Consider the following 10,955-nt stretch of genomic DNA (forward strand, 5'->3'; position numbering starts at 1 on the left):
CGATATCAAAACGTTTCTCATTTCCATTTTAGAACTATGAGCAGGATTTGAACTCAAACACTACCTTTCTTAGAGATGATTCTTTCAGGAAATTCTTGGTCCAAGATGATATTTCCCAACTACTTTCCTAAGCTGCAGTAAAATCCTTGCCTTTTTCAGGTGTGCTGTAGGGAGGCTCGTCCGTTTTCTAAACCTGCATTTTCTGTACTGGTTGATTTCACGAGGGAACATGGTAAACAAATTAAAAGTTTTTTTTTTCTGACACTGTTCTGACAAAGTGTTAGGGACACGAAGAACTTGCTTAACAACGTAAGATTCAGAACAGACCTAAAAGACAGGTTATTTTACTCACTGACTAACCTCAGCTGCCACGTACCTGTCAAAACTTCCTGTATCTGGATTCAACACTGAGTAAACTTCCATTGCAATTGTTTTTTTGTTTTTTTTTTACTGACCTGTGACAGTACATTTATTTTGTTGCAGCAGGGCGCGTTAGTGACAAGATTAGGAGATCTGCTTTTTTGAGTCTCAATGAAAAACTTTTTAGTTTTACTGTTGTTAATAAATATATATATTGTGTAGAAAAAATAGATATCACATTGATATTATTCATACATCCAGAACTAAGTTCAGCCTGTGTGCATAATTCTGGGCATAAATTCATTTCATTCATTCATTGCCAGACGCCATGTATCCCAAAATCGGGGTGGCCAAGGCTTAGAGTTAATTGTTTTTCAGGGAGGGGCACTAATCCTCCACCAACCCCACTTAATATGTAGGGAGCATGTATGGTTTCGATAGATGTAAACCACCCAGCATTGTACATGGCTACATGGCTTAGAGGAAGGACACACAGGAGAATCCTGTTGTCACCGGCGGTTGAGTAATAAAATTCACCTACCCCTCTTCCATGAACTCCGAGTTAATCTGATTTTACAGGGAGGGGTACCCAACACTGTATATGATTACAAGGCTTAGAGGAAGGACAAGCAGGAGAATCATGTTGTCACTGGCGGTTGAGTATTAAAATCCACCTATCCCTCATCGATGAAATCTGAGTTTATCTGATTTTACAAGGAGGGGTACAAATCCTCCACCAACCCATTTGATACACAGGGAGCACGTATGATTTAGACATATGGTATCAACCACCATTGACTGTTTTGCTCAATGTGCGTTCGACTTGTCGATGTATCTGATAATGCGTATCACATATCAACTTGCAGTTCGCTGCCGTCTTCATCGACCCACGAGCCAAGTGATCCCCCGCTAAGAGTTGTGTCACAGTTTGGGAGAAGAAACAATCTCGGACTTGCCAGGTCCATGTCGCACAATTCTTAGGTTTCCAGACAGAGCCAGTGAGGTGTCACTCACGACTGACCTTGGTAAAAGTAGTTTTGGATTGCCTACGGGATGCACCCGACCAGGCTTTTCCTCTCTCTTCACTAGGAATAGGGACCGACACCACCAGACGTATCAACCAACGCCACCTTTCTCCGGCTCTTGCTGCCTTTGCTGGCTACTCGCCCAACCAACGGTGGGAGACGTAGAGAGAGGGAGAGCGCCGGCAGAGGGTGGCACATGACTCTACTGTCATAGGTGGTGGGCCTCTGCCTCCATAGTAACAAGTACAGCAGCCCACATCATCAGCTTACGTTCGAGAGGGGCTTGCTCTTCCTTCTCCTTCCCCTTGACAGAGTACTTTATTGACACCCATCCTCTCTCTCCCTCCCCCTCTCATCCCATCTTACCTCTGCAGCAGCAGCAGCAGCAGCAGCAGCAGCAGCAGGGGAAATGGGAATCCTCAGGAGGAGGACGAGGAGAGCAGCAGCAGCAGCAGCAGCAGCAGCTGGAGGAGGATAATATAGATACATATGTATATGTACATATATATGCTGGGTGCTCGAGAAGGGCTGTCTGTCTTCCTTCTCCCTTTGCTCTATTTAGGGAGTAGGGTATGCTGTTGGGTGCCGGGAACGCACAGGGGGGCATGATGGCAAGAACGAGGAGGAGGAGGAGGAGGAGGAAGAGCAATAGGAGGCAGTGCAGGAGGAGGACGACGACCAGGAGCCAGTTAGTTGGCACCGTGCCTTCTGTCCTTCGACCTCCGAGAACTCTCCACACATCCTCTCTTTCTCTCTCTCTCTCTCTCTCTCTCTCTCTCTCTCTCTTTTCCTCTTCTGCCATCACGGGGGTGTTCTTGCCGAGTTTGATGTGAATGAATCATCATCATCATTTAAAAAATACTCCTTGAACTCCACTAAAGCGAACCATTCTTATCTCTGGCATGGTTCTATGAACCACATTTTACCAAATCAAGCCACTTTTTAATCTTATAAGTGATCACATAAAATGACTGCATCAATCTTTTCTGTATGGCAGTTTCCAGTGGCATGCTCCTTCACTGTACCTTTAATGAAGTACCGAATGTGAATGGCCATCCGGTGTACTGAGGATAAAGTACTTAACTTGTTTTGCTTCAGAGCAAAGGGCTTCTGGCTATATATACGGGCAATTTAGATTTCCTCGTTCTAATACTGAGGACTTTTGTAACGGCAATTGTGCCTGCCTGGACATTGGTATTAAAACATTTGTCTCTTCAGTTAGATGGAACACTTCAACAAACTTTCTTGAAATTACTGTATCACCTATTTCATGCCAAATACGAAAAATAGACCCTGGCTTCAGAGTACAATCTTTGCATGTTCCCCGTTATCTTCATTTTTTTATATGGTTAATGGACAGAATCTCCTTAAAATTACCTTTTGCAATCATACTCTTGATGTATTAGGCGACTAGAAAAATCTTTATATTTCATCGGTCTACCGTCGATAAAAGCTTTTTATCAATATTTCCTCCATTCTTAACAAATCTGAGAATATGCCTCTAGGAAAAGCTGAAACATGAATCTTAAGTAACATGGTACTCCGACCAAGAAGAGGACTCTAAGTAGACAGCTGTAAATTTATTATTGCTTTCTTTGTCTGGACAACTGTAAGATTTAGGACGGCCTGGTTTATCAGTGGATGATTTGGAGTTGCCTTTTACTCCAGTCGATGACCTGAGAAAGGAAGAGTGAAAATATGGTATTTTATGGTTCCCAGAAACACAGCTCGTTGATGAGTCTGTTGGCTCATTGTCACGAATGACTGTTTCTTTATTCATAGTTATGGAGGTATCTGAATCATGAATTCCCTTGCCAACTGAGGTTGTGGACGCATCAGCCAATAAACTTGTTTGTACTCTGCAGCTAGGTAGATATCTGAAAAGCAAAACTGACTAATGCTAGAGTGCAAATACTGTCGCTCTAATAATGGTATAATTAACGTACCCTAATAATCGGCTGTGTGTTTTAACGTTTAACTCTCTTGTATAATGCGGTATTAGATTTTTAAAAATATTTCCGGGCGAGCAAGAGATTAAGAATACTATACAAGTTATGTGTTATCTGGTTTAAGCAAGAAAAAAAGATTCGATTATGGGAACATTCACTCAAATGGCAGACTCACAGGGAAACACCTGTTGAAGGTCAGTATCACAGGGCAAAACTAAATATTCAGCCCTTAGATCAGTTGGTGAAGGAGGATGTTGAATTCTAAGTGGACCCGCTTTGTTTTAACTACCTTTATTTCCCTTTAGAAATAATCTTTTATTTTTTATACATTTTAAGTGGGGTATGAATAAAGATTGTTTTTTCCCTTTTCATGTCAAATAGAAAGAATTATATATATATATATATATATATATATATATATATATATATATATATATATATATATATATATATATATATATATATATTGTTACGGAACAGAGAAAGATAATGTACACTTTAAGTGAGGATACTAAAAATCACTACTGTCCCGTAAAGTTCCAGGTTCAAAACAAAGAGTTAGGTAAAATTAGAAGTTAAAGTTTAATGCTCAAACTAACAACAAAACATTCAGGACTCATAAGGATAATGTAATGGCAAAAACAGGTTAAATATATGGTTAACTGCAATAGCCTCTATTAACACGAAATTAGCAAGAGTAAATTTATCTAAGTCAGCCCTGATAAAATGAAAATACACTGGGTAATGCTCAGTTAATTCAAGATAAATTATTACAGATACAAAATATTATTAATGATTGCTGACAATAAGAACCTTACATGATTTACAAAAAACCTTACTAGGCCTGAGAACCAACAATTTATGCTATACAGTACAAGAACAAAATGCAATAACAGTTATACTCAAATTACACAGCTGCTAGATGGTTGGAGACTTCTTGAGCACTCACAATAATAACTGTACAGGGGAGGACAGAGATGTGAACAAAATGAGGAGCGGATCTAAGTGGCCATGATGCAGAGACTGAGCTCATTATATAGGGGCCGGCAGAGCTTGATACAACTTGTAAGAAGGACGCGCAAATGAAGCCATGGGGACAAAGAGTTGACAATCCCGCACTGAACAACAGAAAGAACGACTTACTCTACTATAACGGTAGAAGGGGGGGACTGAGGCAGAACACGCTCGTGATCAAACAGGCAGCACACTGTACATTAGAATTACACAAAGGATGATGAAATCATAGGCTATGTAACACCTCCCCACAAAGAAAAAGAAATTTACAAAGGAAATTTCTTATTACTCTAAAACAATCTGTCTAAAATCTAGATAAGCAATCTGCAATAACATTTTCTTTCCCCTTGACATGTTGTATGTTTAATGAATACTCCTGAAGAAGTAGACTCCATCTTGTCAATCTCTGATTTTTATTTTTAAACTTACTAAGGAATTTCAGTGGGTTATGATCGGTATAAATGACTATGGGGTCAAAACCAGAACACAAATAAAATGAAAAATGCTGTAAACCCAAAATCAAGGCCAAAAGCTCTTTCTCAATAGTTGAGTAGTTCTTTTGAGGTGGAGTGAACTTCTTACTGTAATAAGATACAGGATGTTCAATACCCTGATCATCCTCTTGCAGCAAAACAGCCCCAGCTCCTGTATCACTTCCATCAACAGCCATCTTAAAAGGCTTAGCAAAATTTGGAGTAGCGAGCACTGGCTGACTTAATAGAATAGCTTTAAGTTTGTTGAAAGAGGATTCACAGTTATCGGTCCAGACAAATTTAACTCCCTTTTTCAGTAGGTCTGTAAGTGGTGATACAAGAATAGAAAAGTTAAGAACAAATCTCCTGTAATAACCTACCATTCCCAAAAATCTTCGTAGCTCCTTCCTACTTTTAGGTCTGGGAAGATCACTTATAACCTGAACCTTAGCTCCTGGTGGTGCAACATGTCCATCACCAATTACATACCCAAGGTACTGAACTTTAGCTTGACCAAACTCACACTTTGATAAATTAGCTACAAGATTAGCATGAACCAAACGCTGAAGAAATTTACTGACATGGCATAGGTGATCTTTCCGGTTGTCACTGAAGATTATTACATCATCAATATAAACAACACACCCTGCCAAACCCTCTGTTACAACATTCATGAGCTTCTGAAATGTGGCTGGTGCATTCTTCATGCCATATGGCATTACAGAACATGCAAAAGTCTTTCCTAGTGTTACAAAACATGAGATCTCCCTAGCACGTTCAGTCATAGGCACTTGCCAGTATCCCTTTAACAAATCAAACTTACTTATGTACCTAGCCATTCCGATCTTGTCTATGCAATCTTCCACGCGAGGGAGAGGGTAAGTGTCTGTTTTGGTGATCTGATTAACACGTCTGTAGTCAATGCAAAGCCGCTGTGACCCACCTGGCTTAGGGACTAGAGTGACAGGAGAACTCCACTCGCTCTGACAGGGCTTAATCATCTTGTGGTCCAACAGGTAGCCAAGCTCCTTCTGGATGAGAGGAACTTTCACTGGGTTCACACGGTAAGGAGGCAGTTTAATTGGCTTTGTGTCTCCAACATCGACATCATGCATCAACACAGTGGTTCTTCCTGGAGTGGCACGGAACACTTGCGGGTACTCCTGCAGTAATGCCGAAAACTCCTGCCTTTCCTCGGGAGGTAGATGGGAAACCTTAATCTGGAGATCATTCATGATATCAGGATTCTTCCCCAAACTATCAGTCAGGCTCATACTGCATGGGAGAGCTTCACTTGCAGAGTCGGGTGGAACAGCTACAGTGTAGACTGGATTATTTTCGTCCCGCCTGTGATATAACTTTAGCATGTTGATGTGACATAGTTGCTTGTTCTTTCTACGATCTGGTGTGGCGATGACATAGTTGACATCACTGAGTTTCTTCTCCACGAAATAAGGGCCACTAAACTTGGCTTGAAGAGGTTGCCCATGAACCGGTAGCAGAATCAAAACCTGATCTCCTGGCTGAAAGTGGCGTAACCTGGACTTCTTATCATACCAAGTCTTCATCTTCTCCTGAGCAGCTCCTAAATTCTCTCTCGCCAGCTGTAAAGCAGTGGACAGCCGTTCTTTGAACTTCATCACATACTCCAGCAGGTTGACGTCGTCTTCCTCCGACAGCCAGCATTCCTTGAGTAACTTAAGGGGTCCTCTTACTTCATGGCCAAACAGTAGTTCAAAATGTGAGAAGCCCAGTGATTCATTTGGAGATTCTCTTGCGGCAAATACAACGAATGGAAGACCTTTATCCCAGTCTTTCTGATGTTCCAAACAGTATTTCTTGAGCATCGATTTGAGTGTTTGATGATATCTCTCCAACGCTCCTTGGGTCCGGGGATGGTAAGCTGAAGACGTGATCTGGGAGATGCCCAACTCTTTCAGAGACTGCTTGAAAACATTTGACATGAAATTACTTCCTCGGTCTGACTGTACCTCTTTGGGCAGACCAAACTTTGTGAAGAACCCTAGCATTTCCTTAACCACGTTCTTTGCTGAGATATTTCTAAGTGGAATGGCTTCAGGATAACGAGTAGCGATATCAATCAGGGGCAACAGATAAGAAATTCCTGAAGAAGTCTTAGGAAGAGGGCCCACAATATCCACCAACACACGGGTGAATGGCGCCTGAAAAGGAGGAATGGGAACTAGAGGCGCAACCTGTTCGGTCTGATTACACTTCCCCACAACTTGACAGGTGTGACAAGACTTACAATACCAGGAAACATCCCTGAAGATACCTGGCCAGTAGAAGTGTTTCAAAATGCATGCCACAGTCTTCTTCACTCCAAGGTGTCCTGTCAAACTGGAATCATGAGCCACTCTAATGATATCCTGCCTACAAACACGAGGGATGACAACTTGATGTACAACCTCCCATTCACAGTTGGCTGATGCTGTTGGGGGTCTCCACTTCCTCATAAGTACTCCTGACTTTACATAATAACAAGTAGAAGCACCAGCTGACTCTTCTTCACTGTAAGCAGAGTTAGCTAGACCTTTCAACTCAGGGTCAGCAACCTGCAACTCAACCAACTCTTGACGAGACAAATTATCAACACTACGGGGTACTGCTTCATCTGGTGAGTGGTCCAAATTAGCAAGAAAAGTGTCAGCTAGGATAACATCATCATCATCATTATCCTCTAAATCACCAGTAACTTTAGATTTAGCCCTAGTGACAGCACATGCAGGGAACACATCAGGGACATCACAATCATGGGTCGCAGCCACTGGCTCACTAGACAACTGAGGAGCTGGACACACTTGACTTCCACCAATATCATTTCCAAGTAAGAAAGTTACACCTGACATTCTGTCTCAACCAACCCAACCATAACGGAGCCATTAACAAAACCAGACTCTAAATTCACTCTGCACAGAGGGACAGAGAGGTAATTATTCCCTACACCTTGTAAGATTACAGTTTCATAAGAGGAATTAACATTAGAGCCTAGAACACTGGTCAGGATAAGGGATTGGCAAGCACCTGTATCACGATATATTTTAACTGATTTCCTGTCATTACTGTCCAGAGGACTGACAAAACCGTCAGACAGGAAATTAGCACATGAACTCTTGAGAGTGTCACCCACGTTACTGCTCAAAAGAGGAGCTCCATCCTGAGAATTTAAGTTACCCCTCAAAGCAGGTTCAGTTAACTCAGTTAAAGAATTCTGGGAGCTCTCAAGAGTGGACACTGGACCAATTGACTGAACATTTAAAGACTCCTTTTTGTTCACATCACGCTGTCTCCTGAAACATTTCTCTGTAGTATGACCAAGCTTACTACAATAAGTACATTTACTTTTCTGAAATCTAGAGGTGGAGCTGTTATTTACTTCCTTAGAAACATCTTCTTTATTCTCTTTCCTGTTACCTGTACTCTGAGTAGAGGCAACGTACTTACTCTCAGCTTTCCCTTTTTCTTTAGAATATCTTTTGTGAGTAAGATCATATTCATCAGCTAAAACTGCAGCATCAGACAAATTATCTATTCTTCTCTCATCAAGATATAGGCTTACATCTTTATAAATACACCTTTTGAAGTCCTCCAGCAAAATCATCTGATTAAATTTGTCAAAATCAGAATCCACATTCTTAGAATTTAACCACTGCTCTAACAGATCTTCTTTGATTTTTGCATACTCAACATGAGATTGCTTATCTTGCTTGTAAGTTGTCCTAAATTTTACTCTATAGGCTTCAGGAACAAGCTCATAGGCCTTAAGAATCAAGCTCTTAACTACATCATAATTATCAGATTGATCCTGAGGCAAAGATGCATAAGTTACTTGAGCTTTACCGGTGAGAACAGTTTCAAGGAGTACTGGCCAATACTTTTTAGGCCAATTAAAACCTGTAGCTACCCTCTCAAACAACTGAAAATACTTTGTTAAATCAGATTCATTAAAAGGAGGGAGAAGTTTAACATTTTTAGCCACATCAAAATCTTCAGAGCTAGATGATCCAGTTCTACCTTGTTTCATGCGATACTCATGGTCTGCCTGAATCCTGGCAAGTTCAACTTGTGCCTGTATCTGTGCCTCCTGAATCCGAGCCTGAGATTCCGCCTCCTTAGCCTGAGACTCAGCCTCCTTAGCACGTGCTTGAAATTCAGCCTCCTTAACACGAGACTCCGCCTCCTTAGCCTGAGCCTCCTGCAGGGCTAGCTGTAACTTAGCTAATTCAATCTGCGTTTGCTCATTTGGAGGAGTTACATTAAACAAGCTTTCATTAATCATGTCAACAATTTGATCTTTAGAATGATGAGAGCGAACAGCAATTCCCAATTGTTGAGCAACAAGCTTAAGTTCATTCTTTGTTCTGTTTTCTACATCACACACTGTTTGCACATTTGACAAAAAATCTTTGGCTTCATCAAGTGTAGTAATAGTAGACATCAGGAATAAATCACAGTCACAAAAATATCAAGCAATATCCTTATGATAATATCTTGAATAACCTGGCGAGGTCGCCAAATTTATGTTACGGAACAGAGAAAGATAATGTACACTTTAAGTGAGAATACTATAAATCACTACTGTCCCGTAAAGTTCCAGGTTCAAACAAAGAGTTAGGTAAAATTACAAGTTAAAGTTTAATGCTCAAACTAATAACAAAACATTCAGGACTCATAAGGATAATGTAATGGCAAAAACAGGTTAAATATATGGTTAACTGCAATAGCCACTATTAACACGAAATTAGCAAGAGTAAATTTATCTAAGTCAGCCCTGATAAAATGAAAATACACTGGATAATGCTCAGTTAATGGAAGATAAATTATTACAGATACGAAATATTATTAATGATTGCTGACAATAAGAACCTCACATAAATTACAAAAAACCTTACTAGGCCTAAGAACCAACAATTTATGCTATACAGTACAAGAACAAAATGCAATAACAGTTATACTCAAATTACACAGCTGCTAGATGGTTGGAGACTTCTTGAGTATTCACAATAATAACTGTACAGGGGAGGACAGAGATGTGAACAAAATGAGGAGCGGATCTAAGTGGCCATGATGCAGAGACTGAGCTCATTATATAGGGGCCGGCAGAGCTTGATACAACTTGTAAGAAGGAGGCGCAAATGAAGCCATGGGGACAAAGAGTTGACAATCCGGCACTGAACAACAGAAAGGACAACTTACTCTACTATAACGGTAGAAGGGGGGGACTGAGGCAGAACACGCTCGTGATCAAACAGGCAGCACACTGTACGATAGAATTACACAAAGGATGATGAAATCATAGGCTATGTAACAATATATATATATATATATATATATATATATATATATATATATATATATATATATATATATACACAAACCATACACTCCATTATTGCCTCATCAAGAGAGTAACGACCCAGGGTAAGGCTATATGCTCCACATATTTACATAAGAGTGACTACATTTTACCCTAGCGGCACTATGTAAGAAGTAAGTCCCACTCATCCTTTGGGTGTTAACCCATGTGGACCTCATCCTGTTCAAAAGCACTAATCTAATAGACCACTGGGTGTCCATTAGTATTAATTGGATTCCTGGACGACATGTAACCGTATGACTTGTCAGTCACTGAAGGATCACTTGACGGTTACACAACATCACGATGGTGGGCGTTCCCACATACCAGAAATATGAACTTCTATTCATTCAATCCTTTTTTACCCATCTGGAGCATAGGTTTCTGGGGATAGGGTATTTATATCTTGGTGGCATATATACAGTAAACAATAAAACGAAACCACCTTTGAATATAGACATCATCTGGTTGAGGGATCGTTACTCACTAGACAACCAGGCGTCATGTGGTTGCATGGTTACCAGCCAACGTTGTAAATGGATAGTTCCTGAACTGCAGAAACCATTTGTCATGTCACTCAGTCACCTGAAGATAGCCTTACATAGAGTGTGTGCATAGTGGACGTGTGATAGGACTACATATTATATAGATAGATAGATAAATAGATAGATAGAAGCAGGGAGTCAGATGATGAGAAGGTGTTGTGTCTGCGAGAATCGAGCAGTGCTAAACATGCTTACACACTCTGACGCGAGGA

At 40.6% G+C, this 10,955-nt stretch overlaps 1 pseudogene; it reads right to left on the minus strand.

Annotated features, from left to right (window-relative positions):
• Nucleotides 1–1,108: 1,108 nt before the first annotated feature.
• On the minus strand, nt 1,109–1,278 carry LOC145398232 (5.8S ribosomal RNA; annotated as a pseudogene).
• Between the last annotated feature and the right edge of the window lie 9,677 nt (nt 1,279–10,955).

The sequence above is a fragment of the Coenobita brevimanus genome, chromosome 44 (genome assembly GCF_032717465.1).
Source record: "Coenobita brevimanus isolate Jiangsu-jjx chromosome 44, ASM3271746v2, whole genome shotgun sequence".
In the NCBI taxonomy this organism is placed as follows: domain Eukaryota; kingdom Metazoa; phylum Arthropoda; class Malacostraca; order Decapoda; family Coenobitidae; genus Coenobita; species Coenobita brevimanus.